Source organism: Microcaecilia unicolor, chromosome 12, assembly GCF_901765095.1.
Source record: "Microcaecilia unicolor chromosome 12, aMicUni1.1, whole genome shotgun sequence".
In the NCBI taxonomy this organism is placed as follows: domain Eukaryota; kingdom Metazoa; phylum Chordata; class Amphibia; order Gymnophiona; family Siphonopidae; genus Microcaecilia; species Microcaecilia unicolor.
In genome coordinates this window covers 39,923,831-39,937,502 of record NC_044042.1, presented here as the reverse complement: position 1 = coordinate 39,937,502, position 13,672 = coordinate 39,923,831, and the positions used below count along the sequence as shown (strand labels likewise).

The window sequence follows — 13,672 nt, the reverse complement described above, 5'->3', positions numbered from 1 at the left end:
GTGGTGGCCAGCATCGGGGAAGTCCCATGGAGGGGGGGCCTTGGAGAGGTGAAACAGGGGCATGGAGTCTTGTACAGGCTACCGAATCTGGGAGGAGACGGCAGTGAAGAAAAGGAGGCAGGCCAGCAACCCCCACGAACCTGAAAGTGCCACAGATCACGACTCGCAGCTACACTGTAGGTGGCAGGGAAGAGAACAAGTGGGCAGGCTGAGCCACAGCACTCTCTGGTGCTGAGGTGAAGACAGGGGTTAGGCCCAGAAGACGGCCATGGCGCCCATAAGAGGGTCACGGGTGCCAGACCAATCAGAAGGGAGCAGAGCAGGCAACCAAGCCTAGGAAGTGGGATGAGCCAGAGGCATGCTGGAGCATAGCAGGTGAGCCCCAGGCAGGAAAGCAGCTGCAGGCAAACCTGGGAGTGAGAAGCATTCAAGCCCACGCAGAGAGAGCTTCTGGTAGCAGGACAGCAGACAAGCCCAGGCAGGAGAAAGCTGGGCTATGAGCAGAGAGGCAATCCCAGGCAAGAGGAAGCATGCCATAGAGCTGCTGGCAGCAGGAGAGCTGCAGGAGAAAGAGAGAACCGGGCTGCAGAGAAGGCAGAGGCGGACTGCAGAGAAGGGAAAGGTGGCGAGAGAGACCCAGCAGCAGCAGAGACAAACCCAGGTAAGCTCAGAAGAGAGAGAGCAAGAGAGCTTCAGGCTTGAATTCCTGGAGTGAGAGAGAGAGCCCTCCTGAGCTAAGGTGAGCCCATGTGAAACGAAGCAGTGCAGAGAAGCCCTGGACAGTACTGGAGGGGTGAGAGCAGAAAGCAAGAGAAGATAGGAGAGACAGAAGTAAACCTGGGGCAGAAGATGGAGGCTAGCAACAGATAAGCCTGGGCAGAAAGAGGGCACGGCTGAGAAAAGTAACAAGACGAAAGGCTTCATGCAAGTCCCATGCTGGGAAGAGAGGCAACAGCAGCTGAGGCCAGCCTGCGCAGGAAGAGAGAATGCTGGTGTGTGCTGAGCAGACAGCATATTTTGGCACTGGTGCACCTGTGTTTAGACAGACCATGTCAATGGCAGGAATAAGCTGTCGTGCCTATGTTCATGAAGTGACACATGTAATTTATAGTATTCTATAAATTGCACGTGTAACTGAGTGACATGCCTATGTCCTGCCCATGTGTACACCTCCCTGGCAATTAGGCTGCACCTTATAGAATAGCACCTAGAGCACATAGACACCTGCCTACCAATGGCACCTTTGCCATGCCTCAGTGGTGCCTGCCTCAAGGCACCAGCTTATAGAATTGCCCTGTAAGTGACCTGCCCAAGACCACAAGGTAAGGCAGTGGGATTTAAACCTGGCTTCCCTAGTTCTCAGCCCACTGTTCTAACCATTAGGCAGCTACTCCTGCTAGTAAAGTGGCTCATTACTGGCCATTAGCAGAGTTTATCACATACTAAGTGCTGACATTAATGACAAGCAAATGAGGCAGATGGTAAAATATGCCTGTACTTTTGATAGTAATGCAGAAAGTTACACTGTATCTGAAGCAATTAGCATCTGCATTTTTTTGCTCTGTTAATAAATATTGAGCTGTTCTAATAAATATTGACTTTGCATTCAAAAAAGCTATATTATAATTCATTAATTCAATCTAAACTTTCTAATACTAAAGGATTGTTTTCTTCAGTTAAGAATTAACTACAGTTAGAACTAATTTGTCTTCTTCAGCTAAGCAGATTATTTCTTGTCTGCAGTTTGCTGAGGCATTTCAAGAAAAAAAGTGGCTTGAATTTGCCACCAGTTTTGAATCTGTTCCATTACCCTACATTGAAAAACCATCTTCCTCTGATTCAGTTCTGTGGGAAACTTTTCTGCATGTTACAAAAGAACAATTAGCAGAGGTCATTATCCAGCTCATTTTCCAAAGAGATCCCCAGCCATCTTCCGACACTTCAAGGGGGCGTGTCAGTAGGGTAGTGAAGGCAGGATGGGGGCAGGACGGGGGCGTGCTCACGAGATGGCCAGCTTCGCCCGATAATGGGAAAAAAAGCCAGGCTTGACGAGCATTTCGCCGGCTTTACTTGGTCCCTTTTTTTCACAACCAAACTTCAAAAAGGAGCCCCAACTGACCAAATAACCACCGGAGGGAATCGGGAATCACCTCTCCTTACTCCTCCAGTGGTTACCAACCCCCTCCCACCCAAAAAAACACTTTTTTGCCAGCCTCTATGCCAGCCTGAAGTGTCATACCCAGCTCCCTGACAGCAGTATGCAAGTCCCTGGAGCAGTTTTTAGTGGGTGCAGTGCACTTCAGGCAGGTGGACCCAGGCCCACCCCCCTACCTGTTACACTTGTGGTGGTAAATGTGAGCCCTCCAACCCCCCCCCCCAAACCCACTGTACCCACATGTAGGTGCCCCCTTCATCCCTAAGGGCTATGGTAATGGTGTACAGTTGTGGGTAGTGGGTTTAGGGGGAGATTTGGGGGGCTCAGCACACAAGGTAAGGGAGCTATGTACCTGGGAGCTATTTTTATTTTATTTTTTAATTTTTAGAAGTGCGCCCTAGGTAGGGTTACCATTTTTTGTCCTCATAAAAAGAGGACACTTGCTCTGCCCCTTTCACGCCCCCCTGCCCCGCCCCTTTCACGCACTTGCTCCACCCCTGACGCATATTCCCCTCCCCCGGTCACCCCCTCCTCCCCCCATCACCTTTTAATAATACAGCGAGGCTCATGCGCTGAGTCGCTGACATAAGCATGGTCCACCAACATCAGATCTGTCATCGCCTGATCTACTGGCGCTTGCCGCTTAGGTGTGATGTGACGACGACCTCCACTCCTCCCGTCACCTCCCCTCCCCTTACTCTACTTTCCCTGGTGGTCTAGAGGTACCTCTTCGGGGCAGGAAAGAGCCCCCTCCTTCCTGCCTGGAGCGCTGCTGCCAGCTGTCCTGCATCCTGTGAGTCCGGCTCTCGGCGTTTCAAAATGGCCGCCGAGAGTGGAAGTCTCGCGAGGCTGCTTCAACTCTCTGTGGCCATTTTGAAACGCCGAGAGCTGGACTCACAGTATGCAGGGCAGCTGGCAGCAGCACTCCGGGCAGGAAAGAGGGGGCTCTTTCCTGCCCCGAAGACGAAGAGGTACCTCTAGACCACTATGAATAGTAGAGTAGAGTAGGGGAGAGAAGTCCTGCACCTGCCAGTCAGCCCATTTGTCCAGAAATCCGGACAAACGGGCAGGCTGGCCAAATCCGTCCGGACACCCGGACATGTCCTCAAAAAGAGGACATGTCCGGGTAAATCCGGACGTATGGTAACCCTAGCCCTAGGGTGCCCGGTTGGTGTCCTGGCATGTGAAGGGGGCCAGTGTACTACAAATGCTGGCTCCTCCCATGGCCAAATGCCTTGGATTTGGCCAGGTTTGAGATCGCCGGCATTAGTTTCCATTATCACCGAAAATCGATGCCGGTCATCTGAAACCCGGCCATCTCTGACATTTGGCCGGGCCCAACCGTATTAGCGAAGAAAAAGATGGCCGGCCATCTTTTTCGAAAATATGGTTGGCTTCGCCCGTTTGCGGAGCCGGCCCCAGAGATGGCCAGCCACGGAGATGGCCAGCGCCGTTCAATTATTCCTCTCCACATCTATAAATAGCATGTTCTGCTCTCTAGACCCATCTTCTATTTCAGTAATGAAGGACCGTGAGTGATTAGACTGTTCACCCAGTGTTGATTTTAATGAGGGCGTGATTCCGGAGACTTTCACTAAAGCTTCGTGTTTTCCACTTTTGAAGGGTTCTCATTTAGACCCTTCTTTACTATCAACCAATATCCTCATTGCCATTTTTGTCTAAAGTCTTAGAAAATTTTATTTTAATTCAACTACAGAATTTTCTGGATAATAATGAGTTGCTTGATCATTATCAAAGTGGCTTTCATCCTGAGTATGGAACAGAAACTTTATTGATTATAGTGTTTGACTCCATAAGGGTTTGGATTGAACATGGTTTACACCAGAGTACCTGAATGTAACTCACCTTGAGCTACTACTGAAAAAGGTGTGAGCAAAAAGTCTAAATAAATAAATAAAAATAAACGTTACTGCAGCATTCGACACAATTGAGCACAGCATGTTGCTTGGTAGACTAAAAATTAGGTATAGCTAATAAGGTGTTCATGAGCCCTGAGAACTGACCACAAGATGGCAGTATCTCACTGTACCTGTGCTAGTATTGTCACTCCTTCCCCACATTTTTAAATCGCATCAGGATAATACACCAAAAATTAAAATTTGGGGATTGTTCTAGGGTTTTAAGAGGCAAACAGGATGTTCATAAAGCATCAGGTAAGGAAGGAAAATAAAACGAATCTTTAGCAAGAACGTGTGAAGGAGATTTGACAAAGAAAGAGATCTCTTTGGGGCCATAGAAGAGTATGCCTGTCAATATCCCATTCTGCAATCAAGCTGTAGGAATAGGATAACGTGAGGAGGGATCTAAGGTAAGGTAAAAAAAAAAATGGTCTAGAATTTGTCAGCTAAGATTTAATACTAAAAAAAAAATGTAGGGTCATGCATTTGGGCTGCAAACCCCAAGGAAAGCTGAAGTACTTTTTTGTTGTTGTTGTTACATTTGTACCCCACGCTTTTTCCCACTCATGGCAGGCTCAATGCGGCTTACATGGGGCAATGGAGGGTTAAGTGACTTGCCCAGAGTCACAAGGAGCTGCCTGTGCCTGAAGTGGGACTCAAACTCAGTTCCTCAGGACCAAAGTCCACCACCCTAACCACTAGGCCACTCCTCCACTGTTGGTGCTATTTGAGATTCTACATGGAATGTTGCTATTCCTAGGAACATTCCATGTAGAAGTTGGAGTTGGCCCTTGCAGATCACCAATGTGGCCGCGCAGGCTTCTGCAGGACGTCAGACTCACAGAAACAGAAGCCTGCGCAGCCTTCTACATGGAATGTTGCTAGTGGAATAGCAACATTCCATGTAGAATCTCAAAAGAAGATTGGGACTTGAGGGTCATCATATCTGATGATCTTAACATGGTCAAAGGGGTAGAAAAGGCAATAGCTAAAACCAGAAGGATACTTGGGTGCATAGGGAGATGAATGGGCAGCAGGGGAGAAAAAGGAAGTGATAATGTCTCGGTATAAGTCTCTGGTGAGACCCTATTGTGGACCCTCTTCTTCTCTTCCAGGATCAGTGGCTCCCTGCTGCTCCTTCCAGATGTATCCCTCAGAGCCCAATTCATCTGCCCTGCAGGATGTACTGTAGGACTGAGTACACTTTCAGTTTTCCGGGGTTTGCTTTGTGGACCTGAACTTTGTAGTACCTACAGTCAGAGTTCTGGGACGTGTGTCTGCAAAAGTATGGATGGCTGTTCTCTGAGCCTTGATACTAGTGTTTCCTGGCAGCCTTTGGCAATGTGGATCATAGTAGTATGCTTACAAGACTGGCACAGTATTTACGTGGTTCAAATCTTATTTGTCAGACAACAATCAGTTTTGTTCAGGAACAGCGTATCATTACTTTGGGCACTGAATTGCAGGGTGCCACAGGGATCCATACTGCCACTTGTTAAATTTAATATCTACCTCAAGCTTTCAACTGAGCTGCTTTGACTGATAGACACAAAATTCTATGGGCAGAAATTCTGTAAATTGGTGCTTCCTTTTAAGTGCCCTGATGTCATTACAGACCTACTAACACAAATCCACATTGATGTGCCAAAAAGAAGGCACACCTACTTATGCCAAGTCAATGGCAGGCGCAGGAGGATGTGCCTAGATCTGTCAATCAATGCTTTACAAGATGCCTGCATTGATGGGTGACACGCCCACATCCTGCCCATGCTCCTCCCACATGTATGCCCCCTTTTCAATTGCATACTATGCCACTTGCACGCACGTTTTCTTGTCACATGGTGTTTGCTGATCGGTTGGCTGTTCTTTTGTTCTCTCTGTGGATTAACTTGCATTGATAAAGGAATTATTCAAGCCTATCAGCTTCTTCTCAGAGAAAGTTGATTGTGACCCCTGAGGCAGGCGCTTTGGCGCCGAAACACGGACCGTGTCGGGTCCTTGATATGAATATTCTGAATAAACTGGTTTTTGATATTATCTCCCTATTGGTTTGCGCATTTGTCAGCCTCTACTTTTGCTGTTTTACTTGCACACACTTGCCATAAGTGGCACCTAGTCTGCATATACACACATCAGACATGCCTAAATGCAGGCATGCGTTATATAGAATTGTCCTCTACATCTATAACAGTGATGTGCAATTACTCATACCCAGACATCAGGGGGAGCAGTCGTTTGTAAAACAGGCACTGGCGGGGAAGACAAGCTGCAGCATCCCACAAGTCAGGTGGAATTAAACATTAATTTAAACTTAATTCTGTACACTCCCATGTCCCCCTTCTCCCCAAAGTCCAACTTGCCTTTGGAAGTTCAGTGTTGGCCAGGTGTTAGAGCCCCTCTCTCTCTCTCTCTCTTTCATTTTCACACCCCTTCCCAGCACTGTCTCCTCCCCCATGTCCCGATTTGCCCCTCCCCAAGTTTCTCTGTGCCCCTAGCCAGCCTCAACAACACCACCCTTGGAGCTTTCCCTCTGACATGCTCCATGCTTCCTGTAACACAACTTCCTGTTTCAGCCTGGGCAGAGCACAGAAGAGGGAAAGGGCAGAGGTCTGTACATTGTATCAGAATCGCTGCCATGCCAGCAACCCCTGTAAAGAAAAATGCATTGTAAGGTAGACCAGGAGGGGAAGAGAAGATATTGGACCAGGGTGAGGAGAAAGAGAAGAGATGCCAGACTATGGGGCCCCCTAGAGCTGTGGAGCCTATTTGTACCCCCCTCCCCCCAATAGTGGCCATGGCGCATAGCACTGTTCCCTGTAAGGACTGAGGGGGAGATGCACTAAAAAATCGTTAAAGCCCTTCCCTTACCGATTCCCTTAGCGAATCGGTAAGGGATGGGCATGCATCAAGGAAAAGGAATGCAAATGAGCTGCTCGTTGTAGCTCACTTGCATTCTCTATTCCATTGTTAAACAATCGGCCAGTTGGCCGGTCGAGCATGCGCAGAGCAGCCAAGCATTATGCTGGCTGCTCTGCCCATGCCAAGGACATCCTTCACTCAAAAAAATAATTTTGCAGCACGTCCAATCCCACTGCACAAGGGCTTAGCTGCCCCCCAGCACCGTCTCTGGTTTCCTGCCTGTGCATCTCTGTGACTACTCCTTGCCCTGCTCCATCCCCGTCTGTGATGGTCTCTTTCTCTCACTTGATCCCTCCCTTCCTCCTGCCCCCGGTGTCCTGGTTCACTCCCTCCCTCCCTCCGTGTGTGATCCAGTTGGCTGCCCAGAACTTTCAGCCTGTCAGCGGCTGCTGTAACGGGAGAGATCGCTCTAGTCCAGGATCCAAGAAGAAGGCACAGCTCCCTCCTCCAGGTCTCTCTCAGCCAATCACAGCGCATTTAGCTGTCACTGGTGTCAGCTAAATGCATTGTGATTGGCTGAGAGAGACCTGGAGGCGGGGCATAATCGAGCACCCTTGAAAAAAAGCCCGTCCTGCTCGTCAGGGACGTCCTTCTAAAGTGCCTAACAAGGACGTCCCTGACGAGCACCCCCGGAGGTCCATAGCAGAAAACCCTCCAACACTGATCCAGCAGTAGTGCAGAGCGACCACAAACCCCCCCTGTTTTATGACTGTGATGAAGCGCCCCCTCCCCTCCCCCTTCTGTGTGTGTGTATACAGGAGATGAGTGCTGTGTTAGAGCTCTGCTGCTGCTGCCCTCCTCCTGAGCTGTAAAGGACGCCCAAATAAAACGTCTTTGGAGTGTTTTTGTTTTTTTTTTTTTACAGGTGAAGGACGTCCAAAAAGGACGTCCCTGATGACACTTTGTTTTCTTCTGATTCTTTCCTTTGCCCCAACGAGAGGTGTAGACCTCCCGTTAGGTTTTCCACGGTAAGGGGATCGGAAAACGGTAGTGCTTCTCATTATAATAGCCTTGCAATAGCCTTTGGATCATCTGCATTCCGTTTTCATTAGCTGCTACCGTGATCGGAGAAGCCTTTAGTGCATGCCACGGTTTACTTGCGCGTTAATAGCTTGTTAAGTTTAGTGCATCTGGCCCTGACTTTGCGTAATCAAAATTTTTCTTTGAGCAATTGTGAGCATTTCTTACAGATACAAACATAGAAATGCACTCTCTCTCTCTCTCTCTCTCTCTCTCTCTCTCTCTCTCAGGGAGGTTGTAAAGAATTCTATGAGCCATGATTTGCATGCATGCCCTACTTGTTCACCTGTAGTTTAGCTGTAGCTACTCTGTATTTTACTTAGCTGCTGGATGTTTAATGCAGCATAGAGAGAGCACTGCTACCATTACCCCCCCCCCCCCCCCCCCCCCCCACACACACACACACACACACACACACACTCTGTACAAGCACTACTCTAAAAAAAAAGAAAAGGGGGTGGAGTGGGGAGCACGGCAGGGAAGGACTCCAATGTCTACCAGCCCTCTCCCCTAGTACCTCTGTTACTGAATGTATTATACACATTGTATACACTCCAGGGAATTACGTACCAAAAAAAAAAAATCAGAACAATGCACTCCAAACAAATACAATATACTAAACAGAATGGTACTTGCAGTATTGGCTTTCATTCAGCCCTAACTCCCCAGTCCACAGCTTCCTGTTGGCCATGTGAACAGTGATGTTCAGCAGAACTGTAATAAAATGCTTTGTTTATCAATGTTTTTGGTAGGTTTCCAAATGGCCACAGGCTTCAGCTCTCCTAGCCTTTAGTTTAATGTTGAGTTACCCAACATTAGGTACAGCTAACAGAGTCAATTATTATCTATATTAGCTGAACCTAATGTTTAGAACAGCAAGCTGAGAACCAGGAAAGTCAGGGTTCAAATCCCACTGCCGCTCCCTGAGATTTTGAACAAGCCATTAGCCCTCCACTGCCTCAAGTACAAAACTTAAATTGTTTGCTCTCCAGGAACAGGAAAATGCCTACTGTATCTGAATGTAATTTACCTTGAGCTACTACTGAGAAAGGTGTCCAAAATCCAATACCAGGAACACTGTGAAGTAACACAATACACTACAAATGTTATTCAGAATCTACAGAGCAAATCTCTCATACCATAATAGCAGTAACTTCCACAAGCCACCAAAACAACGCCCTACTTAGGAAAGGCAACACCATAAACATTGCGGTGGCTACTAAAACCCCAGTACACCTATTGGAAAACTAAACAAGGTAGATTAGTACAGATCAATCCTGCATAGATAGGCAATACTAAAAGAAACCATGTCCCTTTTACACATACAGAACCCATATAGACCCTCACCCAGTACAGAATAAGTAACCGCAAACTAAAACTAGAAACATGTAGACAAAAATTAAACTGAACCCCCAAGAAGCCAGACTGTGCATACAGTGAACACCAGAGAAATAGTGATACATGTTCCCCTGTACTATGCAAAACATAAAGATATGGGACATAAACTTCATAAACTGCACCGCTCCCTGAGGGACCCCAATAACTACCCTTCTCCATTGTGAATATTGACCTTTTAATCCTACTCTCTGTTTCCTATCTTTCAACCAGTTTTTAATCCACAGTAAGACACTACCTCCGATCCCAGGTCCCTCTAATTTCCTCTGTAGTCTTTCATGAGGGACTTTATCAAACGCCTTCTGAAAATCTAGATACACAATATCAACTGGCACACCTCTGTCCACATGTTTGTTTACTCCTTCAAAGAAATGCAGCAGATTGGTGAGGCAAGACTTCCCTTCACTAAATCCATGTTGACTTTGTCCCATTAGTCCATGCTTTTGAACGTGCTCTGTAATTTTGTTCTTGATAATGGTCGCTATGTGATTGTCCATTTAATGGTGGAACACCAGCAGGCGACTCTTTGTAATGTATATGCCCCTAATGTCTATAACACAGAATTTTTGCCACCCTTATTAAGGAAGTGGCCTGTTTGGGAGATTATCATTTAATAATGTGGGGAGACCCCAACTTGGTGGCCGATCTTTTAATGGATAAATCGCACTCGGGCAGGTCAGAATGGTCATCCTGTATGAAATACAACAATAAACGATAAGCGATTCTGGTGTGTAGGATATCACAAATGATCGGAAGGGGGTGGAAAAGACCTCAGACAGGTGATAGCCAAATTGCTGAAATTGCTCGTAAAGCATCACCGTACTTCAATAATCTGTCAACCCAGCCTCCTCCCTTAGAATGGACGGCTATACTTAAAAAAAAAAAAAAAAGATTTTTATAAAGAATGCTATATCCACTGTGTCAATCAAAACCTCAAGACATCAAAATGTAAAAAAAAGAAAGAAAAAACGTAGCTTGAAGCAGCGTAAGGAACGGGCTCCCCCGCCCAACAGACCCGTTTCGCCACTGGGGCTTCTTCAGGGGAAAGGACACCCAATTAACAATCACTGCTCGATTTGCGAATGATGATGTCTGCTTGACGGTCTGACTCGCAGCTCAAAATGGGGCTGTATGAAAGAAATTCTACTGCTTTAGGGGGCCCTGAACTTACTAGATGTCTGGAGAGTTCTGCATCCTACAGATCAGAATTACACTCATCCCTCATGATCCTATGGTACTCAGTCACACATAGATTATTTTTTAGTCTCTCAGTCTCAGTGCTCCAAAATTGACTCAGCAGAAATTGATGCTTATCAAATTTCAGATCATGCAATGGTGTGGGGTCCTATGCATAGTGGGGCAGTCCCCGCCATGGCAGTTACGATACTAATTTTCATGATTTTTTTTATTTAAAAAATGGAAGGATTATCAGGCTTTAAATGCACAGCATCGACACACCCCTGTTCTGTTTTGGGATGCAGCTAAGGCAGTTTAGAGGGCTACCATACTACTTTAGTCTAAATTAAAAATAAAATTCTTTCTTCTACCTTTGTTGTCAACCACAGTTTCTAGCCAAGAGGACTTTTCAGAACAATCTAATTTTCAAACTGCGTTGGTTCCCCCAGCTGGGAAGAAGAATGGTCCCAAATGCCCAAAATTTCAGTGCATCCAAGATGATTTGTCCATTAGTTTGGTGTTGCATGTGCTTGAAAGAAGATGTCGATGCCAATCAATATAGCATTAATTTTTGTTCTAGAGACAATATTTTGTATTACTTAATTATACAATTTCCTCCTCACAAGTTGAACACCAAAGGAACCGCTGTTAGCATCTCCAAGAATAATGCTGTGATACAATTGTCCAAATCTTCGGAAAGCACTGGACATTGGAGAAAGTTATATTTTGGTTTAAACAGTGATAGTATGCAGGAAAAGCTGTTTGTCAGTGAAGAAAATGTTGATGAATTCCTGGAAGACGTTTTGCACTCTGTAACATAACATAGTAGATGACGGCAGAAAAAGATCTGCACGGTCCATCCAGTCTGCCCAACAAGATAAACTCATATGTGCTACTTTATGTGTATACCTTTCCTTGATTTGTATCTGCCATTTTCAGGGCACAGACTGTAGAAGTCTTGCCCAGCACTAGCCCCGCCTCCCAACCACCAGCCCCGCCTCCCACCACTGGCTCTGCCACCCAATCTCGGCTAAGCTTCTGAGGATCCCTTCCTTCTGAACAGGATTCCTTTATGTTTATCCCACGCATGTTTGAATTCCGTTACTGTTTTCATGTCCACCACCTCTCGCGGGAGGGCATTCCAAGTATGCTCCACCCTCTCCGTGAAAAAATACTTCCTGACACAGTCACTGATAGCCACAGTCATATCAGACTGAAGGAACATGAACCTAATCAGCGTGGCCAAAAGGAAGAAGGGGCTACTGTTACGGCTACCAGCGAGGTACTCAATGGCGATAATCCTGGAACAGAGTCTGCAGTCATTGCAACTGATAGTGCTACAATGGAACATTCCGTAGAAGATAATGGGGCTTTGACACTTCAGTTCTTGGTTCTGAATCTCTTTTGTATCCTAAGCCCAATAATGGCAGTTTATCCTTTGCTGAGGAATGTCAGGTATCTGAACCCAAATGTGATCCTGCTGCAGCTGGAGACATAAGTGCTGCATCAGTAAGCTGCGGGAAAGAAACGTTTCCCCAGTTTGGAGAAGCCGCAGACAAGAATGAACTGTATGAGGATGATGCACCCATCAAGCAGCAAGATGGTTGTCAGGCCTAGTAACCCTCAGAAAGTGAGCCCCTGTGCCGAACGGAGTTAGGCAGCCGGACAATCCTGATCTTACCTGAAGAGTGGAGCAGCAACTCCTCAGGAGGTCAGGGGTGTGAAGACACAGGTGAGACTTCCCGGGCAGATGGAAAGCAGGAGCAAAGTCCAAGACCAGACAAGTCTCAGAGCAGGTGACAAACAAAAGCACAGTCCAGGTCCAGGCAAGTTTCAGGGCAGGCAGCAAACAAAAGCAGAGTCCAGGTCCAGGCAAGTTTCAGGGCAGGCGGCAAACAAAAGCAGAGTCCAGGTCCAGGCAAGTTTCAGGGCAGGCGGCAAACAAAAGCAGAGTCCAGGTCCAGGCAAGTTTCAGGGCAGGCGGCAAACAAAAGCAGAGTCCAGGTCCAGGCAAGTTTCAGGGCAGGCGGCAAACAAAAGCAGAGTCCAGGTCCAGGCAAGTGTCAGAGCAGGAGCAGTCCAAGAAAAATCCAACGCCACAGAATCCACAAAAGCAGAAGCCGAAGCAATGAGAGTTCTACCTTGCTGCTCCTAAATAGCCCTCCCCATCAGGAGGACCGGTAACAGCTGAAAGGAGGCGGAGCTACCCACAACCGTGACTCAACAGCCCCGGATTGGCCGGCCAGAAGCAGGAGGCAGAGTCAGCTGCGATCGGCCAATCCGGACGTTGTGGGGAGTGACATCATTCCTCTGAGGCTCCGCGCCTGCAAGGGATCCCTTTCTCGGGGAACGCCGGCCCTGTCCACCTGGCCGGCGTCTCCCCGCCGCCACCGAAGCGGACCGGAGGGCCGGAGCAGCCCAGACCGCAGACAGGACTCCAGCGGTGTGACGCAGGGGCCTGGCGCCCGACCGCCTCTCCTGGCCAACACTCCCTGCGGCACCCTGACAGCGCGGCACGCCCGACGGAGAAGCGGCACAGGTGAGGGACGCGACAATGGTGACAGCACCAGAGTGTTAACCAGTGGCACTGTCGCTCCAGCCATAAAAGAAATAAGCACGTAAGATGGGCGTGTGCACACACCACCTACTGTGCCTTCACATTTCAGAATTCACTTTTATATGACTTAGACTAGTAGGTTTTATGCTGTTATTTATTATTAAAGGGGAATTGTAGATTATTTTTTCTAATAAATTGCTTACATTATCTAATAGTTCATACAAAGCACTGTGTGGTACTGCTGTGCCTTGATAAAACTCTATTTTTTTTTAAAGTTTTTATTTATAGGTACTTCTGGCCTGCTGGTTTTTACCAGTACTCCATCCCAGAGTTTGGAGGGGCACATATAGGTTTTTTTTATGGCCCCTACTGCAGTATTTTTACACTACCAGATTTTTAACAACATACAGAATGAAACTTGAGCTTGAATTCTATAAAGAAAAGCCTTGAAAATGACATACGACCACCTAAACTTCCGGAAATCACTAAAATCCAACCTGTTTAAAAAGGCATACCCTACCGATCCAACTT

The 13,672-nt window shown here is 47.2% G+C and overlaps 1 pseudogene; it reads left to right on the top strand.

The window, feature by feature from the left end:
• Nucleotides 1–496: 496 nt before the first annotated feature.
• Nucleotides 497–13,368, top strand: LOC115482139 (annotated as a pseudogene).
• The last annotated feature ends 304 nt before the right edge of the window (nt 13,369–13,672 follow it).